At 48.0% G+C, this 20,436-nt stretch overlaps 1 protein-coding gene and 1 long non-coding RNA gene across 2 annotated transcripts in view; both read left to right on the forward strand.

The window, feature by feature from the left end:
- The window catches only part of GALNT17 (polypeptide N-acetylgalactosaminyltransferase 17), a 364,964-nt gene that overhangs the window by 61,671 nt on the left and 282,857 nt on the right, over positions 1-20,436 (forward strand). The window lies entirely within an intron of this gene.
- LOC116657547 lies at positions 172-7,724 on the forward strand. The gene is made up of 3 exons (XR_004312667.1): positions 172-353; positions 832-916; positions 3,739-7,724. It is a non-coding gene; the product is annotated as an uncharacterized LOC116657547 (long non-coding RNA).

A 20,436-nucleotide genomic window follows, 5' to 3' on the forward strand; every position in this document is an offset into this window, starting at 1 on the left:
GAGAAGCACATTGAATGGTAACATCCTGTGCTTGGCTGAGTGAGTCCAAGATGCTGCATTCCAGCTACATGGATTGAATGACACACAGGGCAAGATTCTGCTGGCCTTGGCATGCCTGGCTTAGGCTGTGTGCCACGGTCAGCTCCTTTGCTTCTCTGCTGATGGCTTTTGGATGCTTTATTTCCAAGGCTCCATTTTCATTGTTATAAATAGAGGGCATTCTGGAGCCCTCAGCCCAGTGGAGGAGGAAATAGTGGTCCTGGAGGGCCCCAGCTTGCTATTTGCTCCAGGGATCCACCTACAGAATGTAACAGGGCAGAAAATCAGGAAGGCCTTATTTGATGTGTGTGCGTGTGAGTACGTGTACACACACATGTGTAGACATGTGTGTTTGTTGTGGGCTCGGGTAGGGGAAGGAGAGGTCAGAATCTCAGCGAAGGAGCCTGGGGCTAACACAGCTGGTTTCCTGCGCAAAAGCCATTTTCCCTCGTATTAGCTTCCTGCAGCTGCTGTAACAAATGGCCACAAACTTAGTGGCTTAAAACAACAGACATTTATTCTCTCCTCCTTCTGGAGGCTGGGTGTTCAAAGTCCCTGGACTGAAGTCAGGGTGTCAGCAGGGCTTTGTTGCCTCTGGATGCTCTCTTGTTTCTTCCGTCTTCTGGCGGCTGCTGGCATTCCTTGGCTTGTGGACACCTTGCCCCATTCTTCAAGGCCAGCATCTTCGCATCTTTGTCTGCTCTGTCTTCACCTCGCCTTCTGCCCTTCTGTGTGTGTCTGTTGAAACTCGCTTTGCCTCCTTCATATAAGGACACTGGTGATTGATTTTAGGGGCCACTTGGATAATCCAGGAGGATCTCCCCATCTCAAGAACCTTAACTTGATCACATCTGGAGAGACCGCTTTTCCAAATAAGGTAATATTCACAGGTTTCAGGGATTAGGACCTGCTGTCTTTGGGGCGTCTTTCAGCCTGCAACAGCCCTTCTATCTCCCTGGCAAGGCCCCTGCTGGGGCCAGTTCCTCCACTGCAGTCCATTCCCCTGCCCTTGGCTGGTCTGGGATGTGGCTCAGTTCTGGTCCACGAGGTGAGGGGCCCGTCAGTCTTGGGCGTCCAGGATTTGCTTCCATCCTTGACAAAGAGAGTGGTGGCGCAAGGAGGACATCCCTTTGCTCTTTGTTTTCTGCTCTGGGTGATGCTGTGTGAGGACCCGACTCTCAGAGGTGATGTAGCCTTTTCACAGTCCCGGGAGGGTGTCCAAGGGAGTCAGAGCCTCTGACGCAGAGCTCAGACAGGACTGCTGCCTCCACGCCTGTCTGGCTTAAGCCACTGCTTGTTGAGAGTTGCAGCCAGAAGGCTGTTCACTGACCTGGAATCCACTTCGGGGGCCCCTTCTGCCCTGGCTGCCCGGCCAGCCTGACCTCAGTGGCCTTGGGGGACTGGGAGCACTAAAGGCCCCGTCTGGATCCTAGCCTCATCTCCTGGGGTATTTTTAGGCCCTTTCAGCGGCCACAGCACATCTGAGCAGCTGCTGGCCACGTGGTCTGGCCACAGGCTGAGCTGTTTCTGAGCTTTGCCCTCTGGTAGCTGATATAAGGTCACATCAGGGAAATCCACGTGTGTGCAGTAGATTTAGGGACTGTCATGAGCCGTTCCTTGTCTTGCTCTGGAGAGAAGTCTCCCCGCCGTCCCCAGTGGTCCTGATGGCCAGGCACAGAGGGACAGGATGCCTGACTCTTTGGAAGTTTCCCCAGCTCAGCAGACGTCGAGTGTGTGCTGGGAGCCCGGCCCTGCTCGTAGGTGGGGGCCGTGAGAAGGCACGGAGTCCACCCACCCCCTGCATCCAGCTCGCTGTCTGTGACGAGCTGTGTCCAGGGCAGGGCAGATTCCTGCTTAGGTTCCCCCTGCAGGCAGAAGGAAAATAATGGGAGAATCCAAGAGCAGCAACCTGCGTCTCTGATGGGCTCAGACGGACTGAGTCAGAGGCCAGCTAACCTTAACCTTAACCGTAACCTGCAGAGCAGATCAGAGGCATGACCCAGCCCAGACCAAACACTGTGCTGAACTTCAGTGACTAAAGCTTCTGGACAAAGATCCATGGGGAATAGGTCCAGTGAGTAAAGGGTAAGAGGATGGAGTGAGGTTGGGCTGGAGAAGAGAAAGCTGAGGGTGTTTCTTGTATTTTTATCACTGTTTCTGCTCTGTGCATCTCCCCACCCCCATGAGACAGATGCTGAACATCGAAATAGGAGATAGTTGGTTAAAATTAAAGTGGGGTAGTAGTAGCTTATTAGTTAAGAATGCCTCAAGAAGCAGAAAACCAACTAACAGCGAGTTAAATAGAGGGGTTGTTTTACTCACAGTCAAGAATTTGGGAATGGGCTGTTACTGTGTAGGGTCAGAAGCTGAACATCAGGGATTCCCTCATGACTGCAAGGAGGCTGCCATAGCTCCAGGCACACTGCATATATTCAAAAAGAGGGAGGGAAGTTGATGCAACTTTATCAGGCGTCCTTCCCCATTCCCCCCAACAGATTTTTCCTTTGTCCTTTGGTCAGAACTTTGTCACCTGACTACCCTTAGCTGCAGAGGAGGCTAGGATGGTGAGTATTTGGGGTCTGGGAATGAAGCCAGGTTAGGCAGCCCACAGTGCTGGCACAGCATGGCTTGTAGAACTTTAGTGTCTGGGCACCTGCAGGAAGAGAGAATTATGAGCAGTAAATCCTGCCAAAGAGGAGAGAATGGAATCCAGACCCACCCCTGGGTGTATTTCAGGTGCTGTGAACTTCCGGTTCTGCAGATCCCGATCCCACAACCCCCATGGGCATGTCCAGAGATAGGTCACATAGGGCAGTGGTTCTCAAAGTGTCCCTAGATGAGCATGACCACTATCACCTGGGAACTTGTTAGAGCTGTAAATTCGTGGGCCCCACCTGGACCTCCTGGATCAGAAACTCTGGGGTGGGGACCAGCGATCTGTGTTTTGGGAAGTCCTCTGGGTGACTGTGGTGCACACTTGGATTTGAGAACCACCAACTCAGAGGCTGGGAGTTCCGAGATCAGCAGCTGCATCCGTGCTGCCTCCTGGAGGGCGATCTTGTCTTTGGGGCTCTCACACTGCAATCCCATGCCGGCCTTGGCTCTTTGGAGCATACCCTTGTGGCGTTAGATACTTAACACAGTGGACCATCTAGGAGCCATCTTGTCTCTTTTGGGTGACATTTGTGCATTCGATTTCTGAGCTGGTGTATCCTGATGTTACACTTAATCTTGGAGGACAAACCAGATGTTTGTAGGGCGAGGGGAAGGAAGAGAGAGAAAGTAAGCTCTAACTCCTGTGCACTGGGCAGATGTTCTGGAACAGATCTTGGTTTCGTCCTTGGGAGTCATTAACCGTGTTCTTGTGGAGCTTTCTGCAGTGGTAAACCACAGTGTTGGACCAGATTGCTCTGCGCCCACTGTTGAAACCAGTTCCTGAGTTTGGGAACAGGAGGTTGGTTCTGGCCTTAAATGCCTGTTTGTGCCTTTAACTCCCCTGCCTAGTGACCCTCTGGTCTCCTGCCTGGTAGAGGACACTGGGGGTTTAACTTGGCCCTTAACAGTAAAAAATTCGATCTGCTCATCTTGGGACGGAGACCCTCCATCCAGGGTTTGAGACTTTGCTGCACAGAAACCCCCCCTTACCCAGCGTCTCTAGTCTTAACAACAGAATTTCATTTTGCTGTTTTTGTTTCTAAGGACCTGAAGTAACTTCGATGGAATTACTGCTGGAATAAATGATGTATGAAATGAGAAATCTTTGTCCAGGAAGGGAGAGGGGGAAAGAGGGCCACTGACATACTACCGCTGTACAGAATTAGTGCTGATGAGTCGGAAAACCTGGAAGAAAAAGACGAAGAATCGTCAGAGAGCCTCCTCCATTTTGACTGAAATGCCGGGTTTTCATCAGTCTCCCACCCAGCCTCCCTTCCAGGCTCCCAGGGATGGAAAGTGGATGTTACACTAAGTGAAAGCAAACTTCCACTCAGACCAGCCTGTGGCCTGTGTTCGCAGGCGCCCAGCACAGGGGAGGATTGTGAAAGCGAGTGTTTCCCCTTCCAGCCCCTCCTCCCACTCTGGGGTGACCCTTCCGTCCACATGGTTATCAGCAACCCTCGTCCTTTCACCGTTTTAGCCTTGAAAAGCCTGCCCTCTCAGGACAGGAGCTGGCAGACTCATCTGCACTGGGATCTACTTGGCGGATGGGCTTCACTGCTAACTTCTCTTGGGGGCTTTTAATTTTGAGTGGTGTGAAACCACAATCCAAGGGCTGAACCAGGAAAGCTGGAACTTTATACACCAGAAAGCAGACCATGCCTTCTCAGGGCCAGCGCCTGGGGGGTTGGCAACACATCCTCACTTCTCACGGCCTCACGGCTCACCCCGTCTCCTTTTTGGGTTGCTTCCCCCGTGCTCTGCAATCCACACGTCCTGGGCGGCCACGCCCTCGCCAGTCTGTAAGGCTGCCGGGACCCATATCCAAGGATCAGGCGATGGTGTTGTTTTGCCCCAGAGCTCCCACCCGTCCCAGCTGGGAGGGCCGGGCTGGTGTCCCCTCCGCCACCAGGTGCTCCTGGATCTCCAGGTGAAACCTCGAGGCTGTGCCAGTGGTGATCTGAACCAGAGCGACAACGAGATGAAACATGGAATCCGGGCCAGCCCTCGGCGGGGGGCACCTGCCCTTGACTTCGCTCGCAGCTCTTCTGCAGGATGTTTACAAAAACTACACCTGCTGCAATCACTGACGGTCGTGCTGGGGAAAAAAATCATCCCCTAAGCCATTAGAAAGAGAGGAGAAAAGAAAGCTCACCTGGGGAAGGCAATGAGCCGTCCTCTGCTCTATTTTTGTCTCTGCTACATGCTCACTGAGTGTCCTTGAGGGACTTGCCTCCCTTCTTTGTCTTGGTTTGTTCCTGCCCTGGCAAAATTTCATGCGCTGCTCACCAGGACTCCCAGGGAATCTGCTGCATCCCTGACAACACACAGGCAGACTGGCACGTGCTTCTGGGGGGAGCCAGAGAGTGGGAGGTGGGACCATCGGTCACGGGAGGGGAACAGCAGGGCCCACATTCATCAGGTCGTAGGCAAATTGAATCCTTCTTTGTCCAGCCCTGAAAGATGGTTTCATTGTCCCCATTTGTAACCCAGAGAGGCTTTCCCCTCATGAACTGCCTGGTGGGCAGACTAGCGGACACCTGCTGACCGTTTATCCTCTCCACCAACTTTGTGGGCCTGATTTCACTTGCTTCTCATTGTCAAGATGAGAGAACTGGGGCCTGGAGGGATCCAGTCCTTTTCCTGGAGCAGAATGGGAAGACCTGTCACTTTCGGGCCCCAGCACACAGCCTAGCACATAGTAGGTGCTCAGTAAATAGTTGGTGGCTAAGTAGGAGTTGGGGACTCTGGCGGGGGTTAGGTTATCTATAGTCTGCCCCTGTGTCCTAGTGTTTATTCGCTTGTAAAATAGGAGTGTGGATCCCAGAGAGGGGATGGTGGGGAGAGGGCAGTTGTCAGCACCCCTGTCTATCCCTTCTGAGTTTAAAGTCACTTGTGAGAGAAACACAGGAATCAGGACAGTGGAGTAAAAGAAGTATCCACTTTATTAGAAATGGAAAGCGGCCTGAAGGATGTGGCTTAAGTTTGTGGCCACAGTGGGCTTTCTGCTGCTTCACCCCAGAGTTAAACTTACCCACCAAACACGGCCAGAGCTGGACAGCTCCCCTGTGGCACAGAGCTGTTCCATATGACGGAGGGCAGATCAGCCACACCCTCTCTGGGGCAGGGAGAGAGACAGAGAGAGGAAAGAGAGGGAGAGAGAGCGAGCCCCCGGGGGCGGAGCCCAGAGCAATGACATTCTTCTCTACTGTTTCCATCAGGTGGGTCTCTCTGATTCTGGGATGGGGCTGGGGATGTGAGGAGTGGGAGAGAGGCGACTTCTGCAGCCTTTCACATGGGCACCTGGCTACATTCCGTGTCTGTTAAACCTGTGGGTTAAGTATCAAGGGCTGGGGGACTGGGGATTCCCCAGCACTAGGAATCTCTCGGATTCTGTGCTTGCTCTTGCCCCCAGGAAAATAATGGGACAATGTCTCACTACATATGCAGTTAATGCCCTGCCCGTCATCACTAGGAAGTCGTGGCAGGCAGCCTCCAAGGTGGCCCTGCCTCCTGTGTTTACACCCTTGTATGATCCTCTCTGCCTGAGTGTGAGTAGAGCTTTCGACTCCTTCTGATGAACACAGTACAGCAGACGTGCTGTATGACCTTTCTGAAATTAGGTTATAAAAGGACTGTGGCATCCATCTGGGCCATGCCTTCTCTCACTCCCTCTTGGATCACTCCTCTGGGAGAACCCAGATGCCATGTCAAGAGCCAGCCCTACGGCCCTCATGGCAAGGGATGGAGACCTGCCAAACACATGTGCTTGAGCCCGGAAGAGAACTCCACTCATCCCCAAGTCGAGCCTTCGGATGAGACAGCAGCCCTGGCTGGCAGTTCAGCTGCATCCCCATGAGACACTTGAGCCAGAGGCACCAAGCTCAGCTGTGCCCAGATTTCTGACCTATGGGAACTATGAGGTGTTAAATGCTGTTTTAAGCCACTACACCGTGGAGTAATTATGAAATGGTAGACAACTAATACAGAAGTCCTCTTTCCCTGCACAAGGGCCTCTGCAAATTAGCATTGACAAGAAGGCCCAGTGAAATCTTAACCCTAGGGCTTTTAATTCAACAGGAACAAAGACAGCCTCCTGGAAGCAGCCCAGCAAACCATGCCCAGAATTTTTTTTTTCACCCCAGGCCACGGACTAGGGATACAGATGAGCTGGACCACGTGAGGAAGCTCTGCAAAGACGTTTAAAAATAACTTTACTAGCTCACATTTTGAAATTTAAGCCATCTATTTAGGTAATACAGAGTGTAGCTGGGAAAGCGATTTTTATGTTATTACTCTTCAAGAACAAAGTGATAAGTGACTTTGGAGTCAGAGGAGGTGGCGGTTTGCGGAATTTATGAAAAATAAGCTGTCATCCTTGTTCTATATTACATCGGAGTTGCTGGGAGTTAGAACTCGGTTTTCTTAAAATTGGATGTTTTTAGGGACCTGGGACGTATTGAAATAAAAGAATGCCTCACAGTTACAGAGAAATGACATTTCCCACTACTTTCCTTAGAGGATGGAACATTAAAAGCACACTGACTCTTCTGGATTTGTACCAAGGAGCTACCGCGCAGTGCCCGCCCGGGGAAGTGCCGGAAATAGACAGAGATGCATGTGCTGCCCCAGCCGCTCGGCTCAGACCGGGGGAGTTGTCACTTGCCTTTAGATCAGACATATCTCAGATATCAAGTATACTGTCTAACGGCATTTGGGGGACTCGGGAGTTCTGTTTCCCTGGCTCTGAGCTTGTCCATAAGATCTTGGAAAGCGACTTGTTTTGCCAGTGTAGACATATGTAACACATTTTGAAAGTTAAAACCTTCCCAAAGCGACTAATGCCCTTGGGTGACCCTGTGCCGTCTCGCTTTTTCTCTCCTCCTTGGTTTGGCCGATCTGGGAAGGATTCTGATGGAAGAGTTGTTTGGGCAAGTAAGCTCTCTGGGGACAGACGTCATGCTTCCTTTGTGTCCCTCACCCATTGTGCTGAGGGTTGTTTGTCACCCCCCCCCACCCCACTTCAGAGCTCCCCCTCTTCCCTGGATAGAGACTTTGTGGCTGGATGCATGACCACTCAGAAGAGGACTGCATTCCCAGCCTCCCTTGCAGCATGGTGGCAGGGATATGGGCTACTGGGACATGAACAGAGGTGCTGTTTCCACTCTTGCCCTCGAGGGGAAGGAGAATGCATTCCTCCTCCCCTCCTCCTTAGGCTGGCTGCAGTGCAGATGTAGTTTTGAGCCAACATGGACCACAAGGAAGAAAGCAAAAAGCTAGACATGGTGGGAGGGGTGTCATTTCCAGTCTCCATCATACACAGCAGAAGCAGCTCCTAGCTCATAGCCCTTTCTGTCTCCTGGGATGCCTGTAGAAGGCACCCAGTGTTCATTGAATTATGGGGTTGGACAAGTCACCACCCTGGGTCAAGACAGCCCCTGCAGGTGACCTCTGCCTTCCTTCTGCAGTCAGTGGCCTCCAACCACTTTACGCCATTAGAATCTTAGAGTTGGAAAGAATCTTCTAGATCATCTCTCTTGTCCACTCTTCACTGGCATCAATTTCTGCACGTCATCCTTGGCCAGTTCAGCTTGATGATGCAACACACTCTTGGACAGTTTTTATTGTACTAACTTCCACTTTTGATCTTATCCTTATTTCATTTACCCTTTGAGGCTCAGAGCAATACATCTGGGGGCAGATTTTTCAGGGAGGTAGCGATAAACAGTGTCCAAAGTCATGTAAAAATGAAAAATGCTCATTAGCGTCAGGACAGAAGTGTCTCTTGCGTTTGACCATGCAGAAGTCACAGGTGTCCCTGGCCTCTGAATAAAGGGGGTGGCGGCCAGATGGAAATGGGCTGAGGTGTGAGGTGGAGAAATGGGAAAAAGGGAGCTGATGGATTGAGATGTGGGTGGAAGAGAGGTGGGGGCGTGTGGTGACAGGAAGTGTTTGCTGTGCCTTTCATTAGGGACTTGAGCAGACTTAGCAGCTAAAGAGGGTTCAGACTGAGGGAAGAGGTAGAGATGCTGGGCCCCGGGGCATGGCTGACAGGACACTGTCTGTGGGAGGTAGGGAGGGATGCAAGAATGAAACTGGACTGCTTGATTATGAACAGATGGAGAGACATTTCATCCTTTGCAACCAGAGGGAGGGAGGCAGAGAAGATGTGCCAAAGGAGATTTGCAATGAAGCCCTAGCAAATCTTTTTTGTCCAGAGGCCCAGGGAGATCAGCTTGGTGGAATTAGTGAGGTAGGAGGCAAGACTGTGTGCTGAATACAGGGGTGGACTTGTAGCTGGAGTAACATGATGATGATTTGCAGTAGTTGTGATGGGCGTAGGAGAGGGAGCCTTCACGACCCACATAAGGGCTGACCACGGTGTCCAGCTGCGGTCCTAGGGCTTCCAAAAATCTTTTGTAGAGGCATTCCACACGATGGTGTGATTCATTCCCAAAGTGCCCGTCTACGATGATATAGGTCTGGAGCAGGTGGGATTTTAGACTTGATCCAGAGTGGGGTTGGGTTGGGTGGTACCCTGGAAGGCCAAGGATGCTTGGGAGTGGAAGCGAGAGTGGAAGAACAGTGCAGGGGGCCAACCTTGGTCTCTGGGCTGGTAGGAAAGATACTGTAGGAGCTGCTGCCTTACTAGAGCAATTTCCCCTGAAGGTAGACTAGGTGGGGAGAGAGTGGAAGACTCTGCCCAGGCTTCTTCCAGATGTGGGCGAGGAACAAGTTACATCCTATATGCTTCTGGCTCCAGAAGATGCTGTCTCCATCTCATTCGGACACTGCTGTGTGTTTTCCTGACCATCTACCTTTGGCCTTCAGTCTAGACTCTTCCTTGAATGTTCTGGCCCCTTTCCCCTTGCCCTGCCCAGAGATCCAGCCCCCACCACTCCAAGCCCATCCCTGTTCAGTACAGATTTCTCCTGGCTAGGTGGGCATCCTCTGAACTATTCTAGATCGATGCACCCTCCTTTGCTCCCCCTCGTTCAGCCTCACCGTGGGTCTGCCATCATCATGAAGAAAGCTCTCTACTGTCATTCTGGCTTTGGCTGAGTGCCAGGGCACTGTCGGCTCTTCCCAGCATTTAGGGCTCTGATACCACTGCGTTCCATTCCAGAGCTCATTCATTCTTCCAAGAGAGACGGCAAGCTTGGTGATCAAGAGCTGAGGTTTGGAGTCGCACAGACCCAAGTTTGAACCTTAACTCCACCCTTTATTAGCTGTGTGATATTGAGCAAATTATTCAGTCTCTTTGTCCTCATCTGTAAAATGGGGATAAATAAAAGTTCCAACCCTGTAGGCTTGGAGTGAGGAATAAAGGAGAGATTCCATGAAAGCTTTGTGGGCATGAAGATGTCAGAATGGAGACAGCCGGGGGGATGCCTCACACTGCCAAAACTTGGGTTAGAAATCAACCAAAAGACCCCACCCATCTGTTGGAAAGGACCCTCAGGAAGAAATGGATGTTTCCAAGGAAAAGCAATTAATCTGTGTCACATAGCCCCACCCTAGACACTCCCAAATTCCCCTTGGTATTTGTGGTGTTTATTGACTCACAGACAATAAGTCATTCAGTAATTACATTCCAGTCTTGGGCATCCAGTCACCCTTGTCTTCTACCCACCTACTGTGTGGAACCTTTGTCACAGCCTACAGATCATGTGCTTGAGATCCGTGGGTTTTTCTAACTGAATGCACACTGCATGGTAAGCGGGGAGAGTCTATGGCGGCCGTGTTAAGAGTGTGTGCTGAAAAGATGGGCTATTTTCAAAACCATCTTGATTTTGTGAGGCAGACTGTTGTGCACTTTTTTTTTTCAATGGAGGTGCTGGGGCTTGAGCCCAGGAGACCTCGTGCGTGCTAAGCACGTGCTCTTACCACTGAGCTATACCCACCCCGCCTATCGTCACCCGAGATATAAAAGAGGCCACAGATCTGAAGTCGTCCATGTTAATTGTGACACTCCGAACAGATCAGTTGTCCTTGGGCTGTTTGGACAGGAGGGGACAGGCAGAAAAGCCCAGGCCAGGTGCAGCTGGATAAAGCCAACTTTGCTCTGAAGGAGTGGGGACTCTGAAGCCACCCCAGGCTTGTGCGCTTCTTCAAGTTCTGAGACTCTCAGAGTGAACAGTTCCGTGGATGCTGGGGACTAGACTGGTTGGGTGTTTGGATTTTTCTGGCTCTCTGATGGGCAAAGGCTAGAGATAATTAAAGGGAGATCTGAGTGTAAATTCATATTTCAAATTAGCTTTCTGCAGATGGAAAATATTGAGGAAAAAAAGGGCCAAAAACACTCAATAAAAACAGAGGACACCAGTAGGAGAAGGCCAGGGTGAACTGTGCAAAGTCTATCGAGAGTAGAATTTTTTGCAAAGAAATACTTTCTACCCAATAGAGTTGAACTTTTGCCTGGACCCGTAGGCTCCCAGCTCTCTGGTGGCCTTGTACATTTAGAGTCACACTTTTGAAAAGCCATTTGGAAGTACGTATCATGAGCCATAAAAATATGTCATACCTTCTGAACTAGTAATCTCCCTTCTGGGAATTTATCCTAAGGCAATCAATCTGAGAGGGGGAAAAAGTGCCACATGCATAAAAATGCTGATTGCCTCATTGCTTTTAATATTAAGAATTTGGAAGCCACCTAAAAGACCAACAGGGGTGGGATAGTCATTTAAATTATGGTATATTGAGTTGCAGAGTATTATGCATTCATTAAGAGTATAATTATGAATGCCATGTAGAACCATATATCTATCTGAAATAACAGCCTTTGATGATATACGTGAGAAAAGAAGCATAATGGAAGATGCTGTCTGAACTATGATTTATATACAGAATAAAGGTATATACCTGTGAATAGGGCCTGGTGCGAACATGCAGAAGATGAGAATGTTTGATGAATTCATGTGGGGAGCTCGGTTTTTCCTTTCTTCGATATCTTCAGTAATTGCTGCTGCTAAAAGTCAAACCCTAATTTTGTCACGGAATCACTTCTGTTTTGTCATCTGTAAAATGGGTATAATAATACATCATGGTGTTCCCACCTCATCTCACCTCAGGCTCTGTTCCTGGCCTGTCCGCACATGAGCTTTCTTTGTCTTCCCCATCGTCCTTGGGGTGGGTACTTACAGACAGAAAGGAGAGCCTGGACTTGTCAGAGTTGGGCTTCCAAAGCCACGGGGTCTGACTCCAAAGGCAGCCCCCTCCTCTCCCTCTCCCTTCAATCCCCTCCTCCTCGGCTTTCCCGGCACTTTCTAAATGTGTTGTGAGGGTAGAGGTAATGTATGCTCCCTTTGGGCCTGGCATTTGGTAAAACTACAGTAAACAGTAGCTGCTAATCACCACCATCATTATAATGTTTGTATAATAAAGTAATGAGAAAAAAATAACAAAAGTAGAATCGGTACCTTGAGGCTCATGTAGATGGTGAGTCAAACTGACAGGTAATATTTCCAGATCCGTGTCCTATTTTAATCAGTTCTTCGGGTCCATCTTTAAATAACAGCATCTCTTACGGATTTTCTTTCTTACGTGGGTTAAACATTTTAAACATACTTCCTGGAATGACATTTAAGCTATTGCCTTTGCTTAACAAAGCCTTGTTGTAATGAACACTGGATACTTTCAGCCTGGATGAGGCCAAAGTAATGTTGACCAGCTAGGTCAGAAACAGTGACAACTTGCTCTCCTTAGATCTCTCTCCTGATTTATCCTGCTCTGCCTCTCTCGGGCACTCCGTCCTTCCTTAAAGGCATTTTCATATTTATTTTTTCTCTCCTTAAGTTGGTGAGATAGGACATTGTGATCTCTCATTTTTTTTTATTGTATACTCCTCTTGGTGAAAAATTTTGAGCACACCCTCTAATACCTGTAAATTTGTTTGTTTATACATTATAGGCATGGGTCACAGGACTCATAGATCAAATGTAAAAGCGTGAGCCGATGAGGTGAAATAAGCAATGTTTACAAAAGAGTTTTCATAATGTTTCACTTAATAGCATAGGAGACCTTTTTGTTCTCATTCAAGTATCATTACTAGTCATATTTTCAGTGAGAGCAGTGTGAGTGGATACGTTTTATTTCCAAAATCTTGATTTAGTACTTTGTGATGTGGTAATTCAAATGTATGGTTTTAATTCACTTATTCTTGGTCTCAGTAGCTGGAAAGTTACCTCCAGAAGATGTGTAGATCCAAGTGGAAGAAGCTCATAGACGGTGGAGCTTACTAAATTATGATCCTCGTTTTTCAGTTTCATCCATGTATTATGCAAAGGTTTTTTATTGAAATTCAGCAAGTAAATTTCCATTTCTTATGATGTCAGCTGCTTGTTCTTGTAAACTAGCTGAAAGGTGCCACACTTTAATATTTTTAACAAATGGGTTCAAAACAGGCCAGATTTCTTCATTTGGAAGATGTTTAATAAAAGACTAGACAAAGCCATGTCCAGGTTTTTGAAGTGTGCAGATAGGAGATTTTATAAATCAAATTACAGCACTTTTAGCCACAAATAATTAATCATGGAAATGTTTCCAAACATCCATTTTCAAAATGCCTCTCCAATAGTACCAGTGTTTTTTTGTTGTTGTTTGGTTTTTTGGAAAGCATTGCTTTCTCATTTATTGTTAAAATGACATCTTTACCTTGAGGGAACAAATTAAGTACGTTTATTTTTCCTGAAAATGTCTGTTGGATGCCATGTGCTCTTAATAGTCACTTGTCATCTAAGAAGAGGTCACTGAAAGATATCTATCTATCTATATATATATGTGTGTGTGTGTGTGTGTACATACACGTGCACACACACACACAGGAATATTACTCAGCCATAAAAAGAATGAAACACTGCCATTTGCAGCAACATGGATGGGCCTAGAGATTATCACACTGAATGAAGTAAGTCAGACAGAGAAAGACAAATATATGATATCACTTATATGTAGAGTCTAAAAACTAGTGTAAATGAACTTATTTACAAAACAGAAACAGACTCACAGACATAAAAACTTATGGTTACCAAAGGGGAAAGGGAGGGAGAGATAAATTAGGAATTTAGGATTAACAGATACACACTACTGTATATAAAATAGGTAAACAAGATATAGCACAGGGGACGATATTCACTATTTTGTAATAACCTACAGTGGAAAAGACTCTGGAAAAGAATATTTTATGTGTGAGTCAGTGTATAAAAAACTGAATTCAGTGTATAAAAAACTGAATCACTTTGTATCACCTGAAACTAACACAACATTGTCAATCAACTATACTTCACTTAAAAAAAAGAACAAGTCATTAAATTCTGAACTCAAAAAAATGCATTTTATATATATATATATATATATATATATATATATATATATATATATATATTTTTTTTTTTTTTAATTGAAGTGCAGTCAGTTACAATGTGTCAGTTCCTGGTGTGCAGCACAATGTCCCAGTCGTGCATGTACATACATACATTCGTTTTCATATTCTTTTTCAGTAAAGGTAATATATTTTAAAATTTGCAACTCATCTAAAGTTCTTTGACACTCAATAGCCAGCAAACCTCTGGGTATCTCAGACAGTTTAGGTCACTGCCCATCTTATTAACAAAGTTTGGTGAAGATGCAACTCCATTTTAAATATCTTGAGTTTTTGCGGTCGGTATCCTGTTGCTACCATCACTCCAGGGATGAAGGAGTGAGTGCGTTTCCCTGTACCCCTAGCTCCGTTACTTCATCCCCCAAACCTTGCTTTGATTCAGGCAGAGCAGCCTTTGTATCAGGAGCTACATTCAGACGGTTTCCCTCTGGAACAAGATTCTCATTTAAGAAGTCGTTTAGTTCTGAAAATGAATTGGCTGTAAATCTTCCATTAATTGACTGACAAAATACAGCACCTTCCGTGTGTCATTATGGAGACAAAATCTAGCAAATGCCACAAACTGGGACATGTTGTGAAACTGTCACCCCAGAGCACAAGCAAACCTTCACGCTGTGTGACTCCTTCTGATGTTTCTCCCTTCAAATTGTCACCAATGTTTTCCATACATTTTCCAAAGGTATTTTGCTGACCAAGAAGTGCATTTAATTTGTGGCCAAACTGTGTAGCGCATGACAGATTTTGCTGTAATCGGGAGTGCCAGCGTCTCTCCCAGGTGGCTTCCCTACCGTTTGCATTTGAGTAAGAAACCTTGAAAGAGAATCAAGATGTTTACCACGTAGTTTGAGGAATATTTGGAAGGCACTTGGATTGTGTCTAGTATGACATTAGATATCGCTGCAAACATGGCGGAGATGCAGCTTCCATTTCTGTTGTGTTTCATTTTGAAAAGTCACCTTAAGTGAGACAGTTCTCTACTGCGCTTAGCTAAATAGCTCAAGGCATAGTATCTTCTTAAGGTCAGCGTCATTGGTTGATGGTGGACCTGCACTCGTGGATTTCTGTACTCTTCTTGATGACTCCTTTTTTTTCTTACCAGATTCATATCAGATTTGTTTTTGCCTTGTATCATGGCTAACAACAAGCTCTTATTTGCAGGAAACGTGTCAGCTTTGCCCTGTTGGGTTGTTAGCTTGGGTTTATCTTCCTGCCATCATCCTTAATGCACAGGTTCTTTCAAAAAAAAATCTTTAAGTCTCTGACCCATTCGATAGGGGCTGGTTTCGTTAACCTGTGTTCTAAGAATCTGTACACTCACTGCATGGGCACGTGTACACTGCATGTTCGCTGTGATCCAATCCGAGCAGGGATGTCCCTGTTCCCTCCTCCAGGCTGTCAAATTGCTGAGCTCACTGGGGACACCCCATTTTCTTACCACGAGTAATGTCTCCCCCAGGGGGATGCCACTGCCAGCGCATGTGTTAGGTACAGTTCAACCCAGTATCCTTTTCTTGTTTTCAGATCAATAAGCGTGGCTATAACAGAAGTGGTAATACAGGCTTGTCACCTTTTATCTGCAGTTCTGCAACTTGAAAATGATGGTATCCAAACCTCCGGAATCCACAGCGCCAAGAGTGAACCGTGATGGAAACCAGGGACTTTGGGTCATAAGGATGTTCAATGTGGGTTCATCGACTGAAGCAAATACAGGGGACGCTGAGTGGGGAAGGTGATGCTTGTGTGAGGGTGGGGCATGTATGCTAAATCTCTGTACCTTCCTCTCAATTTTGCCCTGAAACTAAAACTGCTCAAAAAAATAAAATTTTTAACAATAATTTTTAAAAAGGTGGTAAACCTGACCCTGCCTGAATACAAGGCTGTTTATGGCGTGCGTTTTCTCACTGAGGGTGACTGTGTACTGTGCGTTGGGCAGGGACAGTCACGTGTTCACCTGCGGGGGCTGGCCCAGGCCCAGCAGAGTGTTAGGTCATATATTTAAAGGTAGCCTATTACCTTTCTAAAACCTCAAAAGTTCTGATTCTGAAGCCCAGCTGGGCCCAAGATTTTGGTTAGGGAACTGTGACCCTGTGTTCTCTTCCCATAGCCCCGCGGGTTGTTCCAACTCTCCTTGGACCCAGGGTTGAGCATATAGAGGGTGAAACCCAAGCCCAGGGGAGTTGTCACTTGCTCCAAGTCAACCAGCATTTCCTGTAAACAGGCGACGAGACTGGACCAGGGCCGCTTTCACTGAATTGCACGTCCTGCTGCCCATCTGAGGAGAAGATTCTGGGTCTGCTTGAAACCCAGAGCTTCCCCAAGAGAGCCTGTATATATCCTTGGCCTTCTGCCAAGAGAGCATTTCATTGCCTGCCAGCATCAGCTGTGAGAGGCATTGTCAGCGAGTGAGATGGATCTAGAATCGCAGAATGTTCAAGTCAGAACATTTTGTCAATGGATTCATTTCCGTTTCGCTCACCCATTCAGCAGATTTATTGGTCCTGTGCTGGGAGTGGAGCTGAGGCTGGGGATTCCAAGGGGAAAAGTCTGTTCGTCTCTGCCTGCCCTGAAGGTGTTTCCTGTTGACTGTGGGACAGACATACAGATTCCTTGCATGCAATTCCAGGCCACCGTAACTGCTTGTGGATTCGGGGGAGAAAGAGTTCTTAGGGAAAATAGTTCTTCAGTGGGAATCGGAAGGTTGACTGGGACTTTTTTAGGTGTCTTGCTTGGGGAAGGCTTTCCAGTGGAGTGAACAGCATGGCTAAAGGCTTGGTGGCTGGCGGGGAGACTTCCTGTGTGTCTCAGTGTCTGCCATTAACACAATGTGACTGGAGGTTCACGTGAGAAGTAGGTGAGGTGGGAGAGGAAACAGTCCTGGCTGACAGTAGATTTCCAAGGTGGAGTAGTGAACGCGTTTGGGCGGGGGAAGGACGCGTGTCTAAACGTGCTCCCTAACCCTTGCCCTCGCTGGTGTGCCTTCTACAGCATCCCTGCGGGATGGTTGAGCAGCCTCTGCTTGACCACTTCCGGGGACGTCATTTGGTTAGCATAGACATTAATTTCTTTTATGTAGCTCACAATGTGTAACCTGTGCTAGTTCTCAAACCTGGTATTTTAAGGCGGTTGTCTGCACGACTTCAACTTGTTCTTTTTTGGGAAATGGATGCAGGATGCTTCCATTTAATTCTGTCTGCGTTCTCATTTTTCACACCAGTTGTCTTATTATTCTTAACTATTATTAAAAGGAATGATAAAAAGTAATTAACCATCTGGAACAGATTCATGCCTCCATTAGTCAGGGCATCCATTATAAAACCTCCCCAAAGTTCAGCCTTGGAAATAAATTTTCCGAGTAGGTGGATTAGCTAATGAATTTTTTTTTCTCCAAAAGCGAGTGGTTTTTTTCTCAGCAGAGCCAGTCCTTCCACTGCCCATTTATCAAGGAGGGAAAAAGCAGAAATGAAAATAGAAATGGCTTGTCAATATAATTTACCACGTAAAAGCTGTAGATTTGGTATGTTTTTTGTAGGGTTTCTGCACGATGCTTTTCCACTAGTATCTGTGGACTTGGTGTGGCACTCCATGTCGGCTTCGGGAAGACAGATCACTGTAGTGAGTCGGTGCTTCTTTCTGTGTATCTGGAAAACGTCCCTGGTCACTTCTAATCCATGATGGGGAAGCTGGAGGTGGGTCTGCAGCAGGACAGCAGCCAGAGGGGACGTGGGGGACATCAGAGCCTCAGCATGTCCTGTGTGGGTCGCACCGTGAGTTTTAGGGGTCTTGGAATTACAAAAGGAGGAATTGCGTTGCTAGCGGGTCAGCTTTGTGTGCTGTCTGGGTTCCATGAATCACTCTCTCCCACCATCCTGGGCATGGCTAGGCTGCCAGACTCCTGGAGACCTGTGCCACCCTGTGACCCAACTGTATTGACTCTCTGTGTGGGCCCTTTGTATCCATAAACCCAGGTGGTCACTTCCCTTGCTGACACGGGATTCACTATGAGAACTTGAAGGCGACCCCTCCAGACGCAGGGCTGCCTTTGTGCTTACAGGAGCTCAGACCTCAAAGGTCCCTCACTGGGGACAAGTGGCTGCCCCTGGGTGCTTCTACCTGGATACAGGACACAGGGCCAGGCCTCCAAGGACCAGGAGGCTGACTCCCCATCGTCTGTGTCAACAAGAAGCATTTGCTTTTCACCAGATAGGAAGCCATTCATGGTGCTCAGAATTCCCAAAGTGCCATGCTGATCATGGCCAAGAGTGAACTCTGCATGCTTCATGAATTCTTTTATGGTTTTGTGTTAGCTTGATAAGATTTAACTCAAGTACAATTTCTTTCCTGAAGCCTTGGTAATGCTAGCTTACAAGTCGGTTCTATGCAGTAAATATTTATACAGCTCCTTTTGTGTTCTTGAGCTCCGTGCTGTACTCTGAGGATGCACGGTTGAATGAGGATGGATCAGTCCCCAAGGAGTTCTCAGTCGCTGATAAATGCATGAATGGAAAGGTTACAATAAACATGGCAAGGGCTAGAGAGAGGGCGCAGGAATGTGCCGCTGGAGCCTGGAGAAGGGAAAGCATCACCACCACCTTTGGAGGCTTAGGAGAGTCTTCACGAGGAGGATGATATTTATGCTGGGTCTTGATGCATTCATAGGAGTTTGCCAAGTTGAAAGCAGGATGAAGGAGTGGGGAGGACAGCTGAAGTGAAAGGACACAGACAGAAGCAGGGCTTGAAAGGTTGTGCAGGGAGGCCTGGCGTGTTTCTGGAGACCGATGCGCAGGGTTTACGTACAGGGAGCGGGAGGCTGGAGCCCTGCCTGGTGCCTCTTGTGATGTTGCACTTGCCGTAGACCCCGAGCCTGGCACGCAGTGCCCACTGGGAGGGAGGGGCCGGGATGGAGACCCAGAGGGAGTTCACGGGCTTGAGCTGGAGTGGGGAGCCCCTTCAGGAGGAGGGACTCAATCTGAATGCCTGGGAGAGTCCAAGCCCAGAAATGTCAAAGACAGGGGTCCAAGCCACAGGTCTGAGTGAGAGCAGAGAGAGGAGTGTGAGAATTTCACCCTGGTGTGAGTGACTGATTGCGTTTTCCTGTTTCACGCCTGAATGCCTTTTCTCTTTAAATAGGTTACATGCTACCTGGAGGCATGGGATGGCTTTAAATTTCTTTTTAAGTCCTGTACAGTAGGGCCTAACAATGTCTAGTCAACGCCTCCAAGAGGTCAAGCCACTTGCCCACCATTACAGGGTTTGCAGGATGGCAGAGTTTGAGACAATATACCCCCGGGGTCTGCGTGTTTACCACAGCCCTACATGGCTGCGATGGACTGAATGTGTGTGTCCCCGCAAAATTCATGTGTTGCAAGGTAATCCCCAATGTGGCGATAATTGGAGATGGGGCCTTTAGAAGGTGACTAGGTGATGAGAGTGGAGCCCTATGAGTGGGATTAGTGCCTTTATAAAAGAGACCCTCTGAGGGAGGACACAGCCAGAAGACGGCCCGAATGAACCAGAAGGCAAGTCCTCATCAGACACAGAGTCTTCCAGTGCCTTAATCTTACGCTTCTCAGCCTCCAGAACTGTGAGAAATAAACGTCTTCTGTTTGAGACACCGAGTGTACGGTATTCTGTTACGGCACCTGAGTGGACGAAGACCGTGGCCGCCGGGTGAGAGCAGGTACTGGCCCCTGTCCTGTGGGTCCGATCTCATCCAGGCAGTGTGCTTAGTGGGCATCATCCCAGACAAAAAAGGACATTAACAAAGTGGAGTGCAGGCAGAGGATGGAGACCTGCTGTCCTTGGTCTTGTCCTGTGGGGAAAAAATGAGGGAGCAGAGAAGACACCAGGGAGCCTTGTGGGGTGGGAGGCTCACCGTCTTTAGATATTTGCAGGAATTTCCTGGAGAAGAAGGATTCGCCTTGGTTCCCGCGGCCTGGCCTTGAGTAGATGGAAGTGGCCGTGAGGCAGATCTCCCCCTAACCATGCGGGCTGCCTGAGCTTGCTTGCAATGGGCTGTCCAGAAAGAGTTTAGGCTCCTGGACAAGAGGCAGAGACAACGGGGTTATTGTCAAGTTGCTTCCTTCTCTGGGTGGGAGATCTTACCAGATGATTTGCAGTGTTTCTTCCATTGTGGGGATTCTGCATTGCGGTTGACACTATTGTAACTTTGCCATTCTCCCCTGCTCTCAGGAGAGGCCTTGCTCTGTGAAGACACCAGCAGCTGAGGGTGGCTGACTGATGCTCCTCCTTTGTCTTCATTATTTCAGTGTGTGGGAGCCATTTGCCAAGAGAAATTGGGGAAAGTATTTTTAGCCAAGGCATTTGCTTTCATGGGACCTAATTTCCTAGAAATGCTCGATTCT

The sequence above is a fragment of the Camelus ferus genome, chromosome 18, assembly GCF_009834535.1.
Source record: "Camelus ferus isolate YT-003-E chromosome 18, BCGSAC_Cfer_1.0, whole genome shotgun sequence".
Lineage (NCBI taxonomy): Eukaryota > Metazoa > Chordata > Mammalia > Artiodactyla > Camelidae > Camelus > Camelus ferus.